The sequence below is a fragment of the Camellia sinensis genome, chromosome 6, assembly GCF_055761805.1.
Source record: "Camellia sinensis isolate YWXY chromosome 6, ASM5576180v1, whole genome shotgun sequence".
Classification (NCBI taxonomy): Eukaryota; Viridiplantae; Streptophyta; class Magnoliopsida; order Ericales; family Theaceae; genus Camellia; species Camellia sinensis.
The window spans coordinates 176,367,517-176,379,213 of NC_138966.1; positions in this window are offsets into that span (position 1 = coordinate 176,367,517).

Genomic DNA, 11,697 nt, shown 5'->3' on the forward strand with positions numbered 1-11,697 from the left:
CAAGATGCATGAAACATAGATACAAAGCATGGATATAACAACAAAAAATCAAATCAAATAAACATGATGCATATTTACAAATAAGGAAAGTAAGTAAAAGAACGGGATAGAAAGAAGTGGGATGGGAAATTATTACAACACTTTGAATAAATTATTACAAGCCATATTAGAGGGGGGTGAGAAGAATATTACAACAAAATAAAAGTCTCACAATACACTCAAAATAAAATAAACAAAAGAAAAAAAAAAGTTTCATGTGCCTTGGAAACCACTGGAAGTTGGTTAACATCGGAAAACAACGTCGTCTTGTCCAAAAGAAGCTAATCGGCCGGCCAATTAGGCCTAGCAAAACCTGTCTTATTATGAAACCAAGAAAAGGTACAAACAAGAAATATGTAGGTGGCTCAACTAACCACTACCGATTAGATTAAAAACAAGGAAAGAAATATAAAATAAAAAAATAAAGTGCAAACTTACAAGAAAACTAACATGAATCTAAAACAAGAAAACAAATATAAGGTAGAACATGCAAGATTACAACAAAACTAATATGAGACTAATATAAGAAAAATATAAGTTAGGAAATGCAAGATTACAACACAATTACTATAAAACTAAAACAAGAAAGCAAATATAAGATAGAACATGCAAGATTACAACATGAACTTAAAACAAGAAAGCAAATATGAGGTAAAACATGCAAGATTACAACAAAACTAATATGAAATTTAAACAAGTGAATTCAAAATAAATAAATAATTATGAGCTAAACAAATCACTTAGATTACAATAACACACTATGAAATATAAAGTAAGAAAATAAATATGAGATAAACAAACCATTTGGATTATAACAAAACACTATGAAATATGAAGTAAGAAAATAAATACGAGATAGAAAATATAAGAAAATGAAAGACTAAAAATTCACCTTCCAAAGAAAGATTGAACTTCTTGATTTCCAAACTTCCTCTTGATCACCCTCAAGTTTAGGAAGTTGTCACGACCCAAACCCGCCCCTATGAGTTTAGCACCGTAACCGGCCAGTAATCTGAGATTACCGAAGGCCTGCTTAACAGTAATACAGTAATACAGAGTACAGGGGCTGGCGGAAACCAATACAGTAAATAAACAATGTCCAATGAGCTGTGATAATCTATATGCAAAAAGACTTTTCATTCGAATATATATACAGTCAGACAAAACAGTATGTACATATATACAATCGTTCAGTCAAGGACCTAATCCCTATTAAACAGTACAGTACAGTAAACAAAACAGTTACAGAGACAGAAGGGGGAACTAAACACCCCTAAGCCATAACTTGACAGGCTCGGAACCTCGCATTGAGGCACATAGGTTGGCTCGACAAAACTGGAGTTTACCCCGACGCTTCTAGCTGCGGTTTGGTGCCTGTACACCTACATATATATACAAGCAGTGAGCTAAAGCCCAGTGATTAACACAATACATAAAGGGGTTAAGAATGAATGTCCTTACAGTAATGAAAGCAGTTCATTAAATCAGTGTTTCAGTCGTTCAGTCAGTACAGTCATATGTGGCACATCCATTAGCATAACAGTACAGTAAACAGTAGGTCTTAAAAGACCGAGCAGTAAATGATGGCCATCAATCAGTAAACAGTAGTGGTTCCAACAAGGGAATCGACAGAGATCTCTGTAACAGTAACAGTAAACAGTAGGTGCTAAGGATGCCACAATACAGTTCAGAATATAGGACATACATTCATTCAATTAACAGTATCAGTTCAGAAAGCAGTACGGTTCAATTGTTCAGAAGATAATCATTTTGAACATATCTTTACACAGTTGTTACTCACAGAGTTCTGGGCTACAGTAAAGCTAGAGCACGTCCCCCGTCGCCAACCCTACACAGTTACAGATTGAACACACACTAAGCTACACAGTTAGGAAAGATAACAACTTAATCCCTAATTTGCCTCGGTGTGGTTCTACATCTATATCCTCAATAAGATGTCTTAAACTAGGCCTAAGAATGCCTAGAATGAGATGAGGATGTAAAGATGCACTTTAAAAGCATTTTTAGACTTTTCAAAAAACAGAGGTCACGCTCGAGCGTAGGTTACTCCGCTCGAGCGGACATGCAGACGAAGGTTTCCGCTCAAGCGTATCATTACCCGCTCGAGCGTTCTGCAAAACAATCAAAAGTGCTGGATAGGCGAAAATCACGCTCGATTGGACGCTCGACACCCGCTCGAGCATGAGACACAATGTCCCGCTCGAGCGTCAATTATTCTGCTCGAGCGGACTTCAAAACAGAACAAAATGCTGGGAGCATGATTTCCACGCTCGAGCGCCAGTCACCCCGCTCGAGCGTGAGTCCAAATTCTAGAAATTCCAAATTTGAGCCTCAAGCTCAAAACCAACTTTTAAACCATAAATTTCGATCCTCCTGGGCCAATTTTCCAGAAAACACATCAAAACTCATACTTTAACATGATTCAAAGCTCAATTTGTAAAATCAAAGCCCAAAGGTGTTTCAAATAAATCCAATTCAAACCAAATTCCATGAATATGAAGAACATGCAAACATGCATGAATTAAAATCATTTCAAAGCTTCAATTTGATGCTCTAAGGAGCCAGTTGTTCCAAAAACAAGATGAAAACATGGACTTAACATAACCATGAGCATGCAAGTGACAATTCTCCATGGAATCAACTCAAACTTCAACATTTCAACATGCATGCATGAAATGAAGCCATGATTCAACAATTAAGAGCCATAACTTGGCTCTAGACTTCAACTTGCTCAAAACCATGCAAGAATCAATTCAAAACATACACAAGAGGCAATGAATCTACCTTAGGTCTTGTAGTTCAAGATGTACAAGCTCAATTTTGCAAAGAACTCTTCAATTACTTCAATTACCAAGCAAAACTCAAGATGAAATCAAGCTTTCTCCTTACTCTCCCTCTCTCTCGGTTATGTTTTGAGGAAGTGGGTGAAATGATCTCACAATTAAGTCCAAATAACAATGTAGGAAATGGCCACTCAATGGCATTTTGGCAAATAACCCAAGTTGATGCATTTTAACTCATATTAATCCAATTTAATCATACCAAATCAATTTTCAGATAAATATGCTATAAAATCACATAAATCACGATGATCATAAAACACCAATCAGTTTCCGATTCGGCCGCCGATAAGGCCTTCAATTCGCAATTTAACCATAAAAACATGAACAGATAATCAAATAACCAAACAGATAGAATTACAATTAAAATGGTATACTCAGTCAATTCAGGTTCAATTTTGGTCAGTCAGTTCAGTAGTTTACTCAGTTCACTTATCATTCATAATCAGTTTCAGTTTAACGGTAATCGGTGGTTATTCAGTAAACAGTGACGAGGGTTGTTACAGAAGTGTGTTCTCAATCCTCAATTTGAAACTAGAATGGAACTCTGGGTATGTATGGTGGAAAAGTGGCCAACTCTTTTTTTTTTTTTTTTCACTTTCAATTACTAAACACTCTTCCTTATGATCAAGACAATTGATCTTTGGCTATATCAGAATTTTTGGAGTGGTTTTGGTGTATGGAAATGAGAAATTTCAGTAGCTATGAGAGCTTGGAAGTGTTTTGGCTCAAAAACTCAATTTTTCTCTCTTTTTTCACCCTTTTCTTACTCTTTTCTCTTCAATTTCGTGGTCCTCCCTCTCTCTTACAATATGATCATTCTATATAGGCAATGAGGGAGAGTAAAGGTTAAAAAGAAGGTGGGAGACAAGAATGTGATAGGAGGGCAAATTTTCAAGGTGGTTGCATGGGATACTCCTTTATGGATGCAAACAAAATCTCTTTTTGACAATGAGGGATAATTATGTATAATGGAGAATGAGTGGGTGCACTTGAATGGATCAGAAAATAGGTAATTGGGGTGTCCCAACCAAACCAAAACCAAAAAAAACGGGGCTGCTGCTGTTTTGGGCTGAGTCAACAAAATCTGCTATTAAGCCTAACTTCAAACGGACATATCTCCCTTATACAAACTTGGTTTTAGGTGATTTTTTGGTCTAAATTGAAGCCCCAAAAGTCTAATTTCCAATAGTGGTGGCCACTGGGTCTAAATTGAAGCCCCAAAAGTCTACTTTCCAATAGTGGTGGCCTCACATTTAAATTCCAAGTGTACAAAGAGATATGCCAAATTTAGTGAAAGTTGTTCATTTTCCTCGGGCCAGGTCAACAAAATCTGTTCCTAAGCCCAACTTTAAATGGGCATATCTCCCTTATCCGGACTTGGTTTTAGGTGGTTCTTGGGTCTAAATTAAAGCCCTAGAAGTATGTTTTTCAATGGTGATGGCCTCATATCTAAATTTCAAGTGTACAAAGAGATACGCCTAATTTAGTGAAGGCTGTTCATTTCCTTCTTAACAATTTGATGCTCATCCTTTCCCTAAACCAGTTTTCTTCCATCCCCTCCTGTTTCCTTCAAATCCAAACCTATCCGAACCTATAAAGAAGATGATTTTTTAAATATATATATTTTTTAAAGAGTTTACCTCCATTCCATTTATTTCTACTTTGTCCTTACTCGGTTTACTAAAAAGTGCAATATTTTAATTGAAATAGAAGCCTCGAAACATCGTAGAAACATTTGGAAAAAATATTTTGAAAAGAGGGTTTTAAGGTCTAAAATAGTTTGGCAAAAAATTTGTGAAGTTTGGGATTAAAGGTCAAATTTCATTTTTCTTGTTGAGAATTGCTGGGGAACATATTCTGACTGTCATTATCAGGTAATCAACAGAAAACACCAAAGTCTTAGGGATGGTCAAAATGGAGTGTCTACAATTCCTTAACGAAAAAATGTTTCCCTGAGTTCAAAATCTTCTTTGACGACCAGCTCCAAGACAGTGATGAAGAGAGGGCTGATCCAAGTGTCAACATCGTCTAGAGCAAAGAGGACGATTTAGACAACAGTGAGGCTGAAGTAGGGGCAGCACTAGCAAATCTCTTGACAGATCCTGAGACCAATACGGAAAACTTGGGAGATACCTTTACTATCTCTATGATCGGAAAAGAACTTGTTGGAGATTCCACCAGTTGCATTCTAGATGCGTCGAGGGCGCAATGCCACACTTGGCAGTTGAAGAAAGGGCTTTATTTCCAGTTCTAAATCGGATGATGAGCCGAAATCTGATTCCACTGAGTTTGTTAAGTCGAAATCAGATTCGAGTTCTTCTGAGGAGTCTGAGTCTGGCACTTCCGGGGGTGGTAGCCCGGGTGCCAAGATCCTGTCTAGGTCCTCTTTTGCATTTTCTTTTGAGTCTGTTGTAACCGAAGAGCTAGAATTTCTGAATGAGACTGTTTTAGATTCCGTTTACTTCTCTGTAAAGTTAATTTATTACATTGGTCAAGATTTTTAAAATTTTCATGAAAACGAAGAGGAAGAAATTCTTCAGGCTTTGAAAAACTTAATTGACCAAAAGGAGGAGAGGCGTACTAAGTCCTGCATAGATGAAATCATTGCAATTAATGTGGGTGCTGAGAATGATCCGCACTTAGTCTAGATTAGGTCCACGTTGTCTTTGGAGGAAAACGAGTGTTTAATCGCTTTATTAAAAGATTTCAAAGATATTTTCATGTGGTCCAATGAAAACATGCCTGGAATTGATCCTGAGATTGTACAGCACCGGATCCCTCTTGACCCTGAGACCCGACCTGTCAAGCAGAAACTTTGCCAAATCCGTCCAGATTGGGCACTGAAAATTAAAGAAGAGGTCACCAAGCAAATCGATGCGGGATTCTTGATGGTATCTGAGTATCCGACTTGGTTGGCCAATATTGTTCCAGTTTCAAAGAAAGATGGCAGAATCAGAGTTTGCGTCGACTTCCGGGATCTGAACAGAGCTAGTCTGAAAAATGACTTTCCACTGCCGCACATCAACAAATTGGTAGATTTCACTGCTAGCCATGCATTGCTATCATTTATGGATGGATTTTCCAAGTATAACCAGATTTTGATGGTGCTTGAGGACAGAGAGAAGACAACATTCACCACACCGTGGGATACCTACTGCTACAGAGTTATGCCTTTCGGGTTGAAGAACGTTGGGGCTACATATCAAAGAGTTGCGACCACTATCTTGCACAAAATGATCCATAAGGAAGTCGAGGTGTACGTAGATGACATGATTGTAAAATCCAAAGAACGAGAAGGCCACTATATCGCGCTGGAAAAATTCTTCGAATGGATTAGGGAGTACACATTGAAGTTAAACCCATAAAAATGCACTTTTGGGGTGACTAAAAGAAAAATGCTGAGATTTCTAATCACGCAAAGGGGAATTGAAGTAGATCTATCCAAGATTAAGACTATCTTAGAAATGTCACCACCAAGGACTGAAAATGAGGTGCACGTCTTTCTAGGAAAAATATAATTTATAAGACGGTTTATCTCAAAATTAACCTTGACTTGCGAACCACTGTTTACTCTCTTGAAAAGGGAAAGATGTTCTGATGGGATGATCGATATCAGTTCGCTTTCAAACAGGTCAAGCAGTACCTTCAGAATTCACTTGTATTGTCTCAGCCAAAATTGGGGAAGCCACTGATCATGTATTTATCGGTAACAAATTCAACCATGGGGTGCATGCTAGTTCAAGAATCAGAAGCTAAGGTGAAGAAGGCCATCTATTACTTGAGCAAAAAGATGTTAGATTACGAGACCCATTACACTCCTCTGGAGAAAGCTTGCTTAGCTTTGGTTTGGGCAACTAGGAAGTTGAGACACTACTTGTTAGCTCACTCTGTAATTCTGGTTTCGAGATTAGATCTCATCAAATATCTCTTTAAGAAACCGGCGTTTACGGGTAGGATAGTTTGTTGGTTGCTTCTTCTCTCCGAGTTTAACCTCAAATACGTCACTTGCAAGTCCATCAAAGGGAGAGCAGTAGCAGAATTTTTGGCAGACCACCCCATGGAAGGAGATGAAGCAGTAGAGTACCTATTCCCGAATGAGAAGATTTTGTAGGTAAAGAAAGAGCAGACATGGACAATGTACTTTGATGAAGCCGCTAATCAGTACGGTTATGGGATAGGCGTGTTGCTAATAGCACCCAATGATTCCCATATACCCCTAGCCTTCAAACTTTGGTTCAAAGTATCTAGCAATGAAACAGAATATGAGGCGTGTATTATTGGATTAGAAGTTGTCCTAGAACTAGGGGCAATAAGTTTGGATGTCATCGAAGACTCAAACCTGGTTATTTCTCAAGCCAACGGAAACTGAAAAGTCAAGGAAGAGAAAATGAAGATTTATCATCAGACCCTAGACATTCTGATTCCAAGGTTTGAAAAACTGACATTTACACATCTGCTGAAAAAGAACAACCAGTTTGCTGTTGCGCTGACAACTCTATCCTCTATGGTAGACACACCGCTCGGGGTAAGATGCGTCCAATCATCATTAAACAGAGGTATACGTCTACGTATGAGATGATAGCCGCAATAGATGAGGCTCAAGGCAAGAACCCCTGGTATCACAACATTTGGAACTTTCTAGAGAAGGATATGTATCCACCAGGGAAAAATGCCAAAGATAAACGGGAAATACGGTGTTTGGCTGTCCAGTTCATCATCTGCAAGAACGAGTTGTACAAGAGAGGCCATCTGGGAATGCACAAGCTTGCGTTGAAGAAGAAAGTCGAAGCGTCTCATGGAGGCCATTCATGGGGGAGAGTGTGGAGCACACATGAATGGTGTGATACTGTCTAGAAAAATCCTCAGGTAAGGCTATTATTGGTCAACTATAGAAAAGGATTGTATTAATTTTGTTCAGCGATGCCACAAATATCAAATCCATGCCAATTTCATGAATATCCCGCCCTCAAAGCTTTATAACATGACTAGGCCATGGCTTTTCTCAGTCTGGAGAATTGACGTCATTAGAGCAGTCTCACCAAAGGGCTCAAATGGACATGAGTTCATCTTGGTGGCGATCGACTATTTTACTAAATGGGTGGAAGCGCAGTCTTACTCAGTGTTGAAAATGTCACATGTGGTGAAGTTTATCAGAAACAACATCATCTGCAGGTATGAGGTACTAAATGAGATCATCTTGGACAATGGCTGACACTTCAAGGAAGAGGTGATGGATCTGCTTGAGAAATACAACGTGGCTTTTCACAAGTCATCAACATACAGACCCCAGACCAATGGAGCTGTTGAGGCCGCAAACAAGAATGTCAAGAACATCCTGTGAAAGCTGGTGGAAACTTACAAAGATTGGCCAGATAAACTGTCTTTTGCACTCTAGGGATATAGAACGTCAATTCGAACATCTACAGGGGCCACCCCCTATTCTCTAGTACATGGGATGGAAGTAGTTTTGCCGATTAAGATCACAGTATCGTCACTGAGAATCATGGCCGAGTGTCAGACAACAGAGGCGAATTGGCAGCAGAACAAATTCGAAGAATTGGTGTTATTTGACGAGAGAAGGTTGAAGGCGTTGTATCATATCCAAGGATATCAGTGTAGAATTGCCAGGGACTTCAACAAAAAAGTTAAATCCAGAAACCTCAAAGAAGAAAACATGGTGCTCAAAGACAACCGAACTCCCAACCATGACCCTAGGGGCAAGTTCAGATCCAATTGGACTGGTCCTTACATCATCAAGTCTATTTGGTCAGAATGAGCGATTATCCTTATAGATTTAGATGGCTTAGAGTTCCCACAACCGATTAACATGGACAAGTTGAAGAAATACTATCACTGAGAGGCTCGCTAAGTCGAAAATCCGAAAGGACGACCTAGGCAAAAGTTAGAGCATAAAAAATTACAAATAAAGAAAATAAAGCTCACAAGGTTAAAAACCCGAAAAGGGCGGCCTTGGCAAAAGTTAGAGCGCAAAATGAGAGTTAATACTTGAGTGAACCCAAACCAAACTATGTAAGGCCCGACTCTCATCTTTGGGATGCATAGGCAACTTCATCTCGAAGTTCGGCCATAAACCATCCCTAACTCAACTATCCTGTCCATTTGTTTGATTGGTCCATCTTTTTCCATCGTTTGTTAGCTTGGTTGTGTTACCTCCATTTGGCAGAAGGGCCAATTGCAAAATAGAGCAGTAATGGTGAATGCAGTTATGGGTAGTTATGATCTTTTGATTTGGGGTTGTACGTCTTGAGGATTGATTCCATGTGTGTCAGGCAGTGACCGTTTCTGAAAATTGTTTTAAAATGTTTTAATGAAGTTGATTTTCTCAAAATTTCATCTTTTGCAACATAGACCATTATTCGGACCAAAAAGGAAAATTTTCAGTGCTCACAACTTTAATTACATGGTTTCAACACACGTAATTCTCCAACTCTCAGGATTAAATCAAAGTTGCTTTTACATCATAAAAACTTGAAAAGAAAAGTCAAAGTAATAAACTAGGGGCACAGATGAGTTAGGTGCTAGTCCTCTACCTCCTACCCACACGATCGGAAGTCTCTGTAGCCAAAGATGGCCCAACCTGTGCCTTGTCCTCAAGCCAAGCCAAGCCAAGCACTTGCCAGAAAAGGCATAATTGAAGCTAACAGCTAGGGCCATAAGCTTTCTCATTCTCCAAGCAGTGAGGTATCGAGCCAAGTGCGAAGCACGAACTGGAAATGAAGCAGAGTATTCAACCCCCTCATATGGACGAGTCTGATCACATCCAAACTAGCGTCTAAACCGAAACAGAAAATAGAAGACGCAATGTGTAAGGCCAATCAATTGTATACCCGGCTGGCGAGACATGCTGTAGCTTATCTCAGTCAGGTTAAGCCAGGGGCAACGCCAAGCAATGTCAGTTGCAGATCTGCTGCATATCCAGTCACACCACAGTCCTTTTGTAGGAAAGTCTACTAGCTGTGGGCGAAAGAAGAGGGATATGGCCAAATACTCGGGGTAAGGGTCCACCACTTTTAGTTCATCCATCAACCACACCTAGGTAGACATGAAAAATAAGAAAAATTAAAGAATAAAAAGATGTAGGTTGAGAGAAAAGTAAGGAAAGGGCTTTGAGAGAAAATAGAGAGTGAAGTCCAGAGTTATGTGAGAAATCATAAATGAGAAAGGGTTGGAAACAATACCTGAAGAAGCAGTGGACTCCCCGCAAACCGAGTAGTCTTTCATCGATGGAAGGCATCCAAACCTACCAAAGTCTCGGCCAATGCCAAACCTATGCAGCTCTTACCCTCCTTCCGGCATTGGGCCACTTCAATCAACCTAATGTTAGCTCCGCTGCAACTAGTGGCAAGTAGGAAGTGTACAAGTAAACATAAGCAGAGGGCATGCTGACGATAACCTTACCAGAGAAGATCACCTCTGTCTCCAATGACGGAAAACTGATGAATCAAGCTCGGTATATCTAACTCTCCGTCATGAGCCAAGAACCAAGCCTCGTTTAAAGTAAGCCCACACATCCGTTCAAGGGCCCATGCATGGCCAAAAAGGGGTTGAGGCATAATCTCCTCATTACACTGGGACTCCATTAATGCTTGAAATTCTTTGAGAGTAGGACACATTTCTTGTGCTTCGAAGCGAAACACATGAGTGACTGGGTTCCAACATCGGGCAGCGGCATGAAGGAATAGAAAACAAAGCGAAGTATGACTCAACAGGAAAATAGCGTTTATGCCGAAACTACAAAAATTTACCTTTTCCGTGCCATCCAAGGTGGCCATCCAATCCCTGAGTCTCTCGGCAAGAAATATCTCCATTTTCAAATAAAACTGCAGAAAAGATGGTATTCTGTCGAAGGAGGAGCAAGAGAAGACCTTTATAGGAGATAAGGTTCTGTCAGTGGCTGATAGTTGTTGCCGGCTGTCCAGCCGCATGCCATGGTCGGCCAGCCAACCTCACCAACCGACCGTCCATTCACTTGGACTTCCAAGCAAGAAAAGGAGGTGAGTGAAGTGTGTTAAAAACAGAATGAGTGATTCATGATAGAGATTCAAGTTTGTGTAGATTGAGAGGATGATGGAGATGAGATAGACAGAGCTTGTAGTGGGTATGGTTTTGATGATTTTGGCGTGAATTTGCTTGGCTTGGGATTTGGATGTGACAGAAGATGAGTTTTGGAGGGGTGTTTTGAGGAGAGTGTGAGTTGAACTCAATGGCATTGGCTTCTATGGAAAAGAATTGAAGTGTATGATTTGTTGAGTTTTTTTTTTTTTTTTTTTGGTTTGGGGGGGGGGGGGGGGGGGGGGGGGAGTTGTATTGCTCTATTGTTATGAAGTTTGATGATGATGAGGAATGCTGGCCAATTTCATAGCAACATTACATCAAAACCACTGGTAACTAAACTCCATAGGAGAAGAAGCAAATAGAAGCTAAGGCAGTCTCTCTAATGGATCTCCATGCTACTTCACTGTAATATTGGCTGCCTACCCACCAATTGTTGTAGCAGTTTTCCCACATCCTTTGCATGACATTTTTGGAAACAAATAAATAAATAAAATCACTATTTCACTTGTATCACTCTGCTACTTGAAATATCAATTTGAAAAATTTATGACTTAAATGTCGACGTCATTTTAGGATAAAACGACGTCGTTTTGATACGTTCAAGCACTTCAGACTATACAAATTCGAGTTACGAATCATTTTTATTTAAAAAATTATCTGTTTCAAATATTAATATTAATTAACTAATCCTCAAATCAATATTCTTTTTTATAGAGTT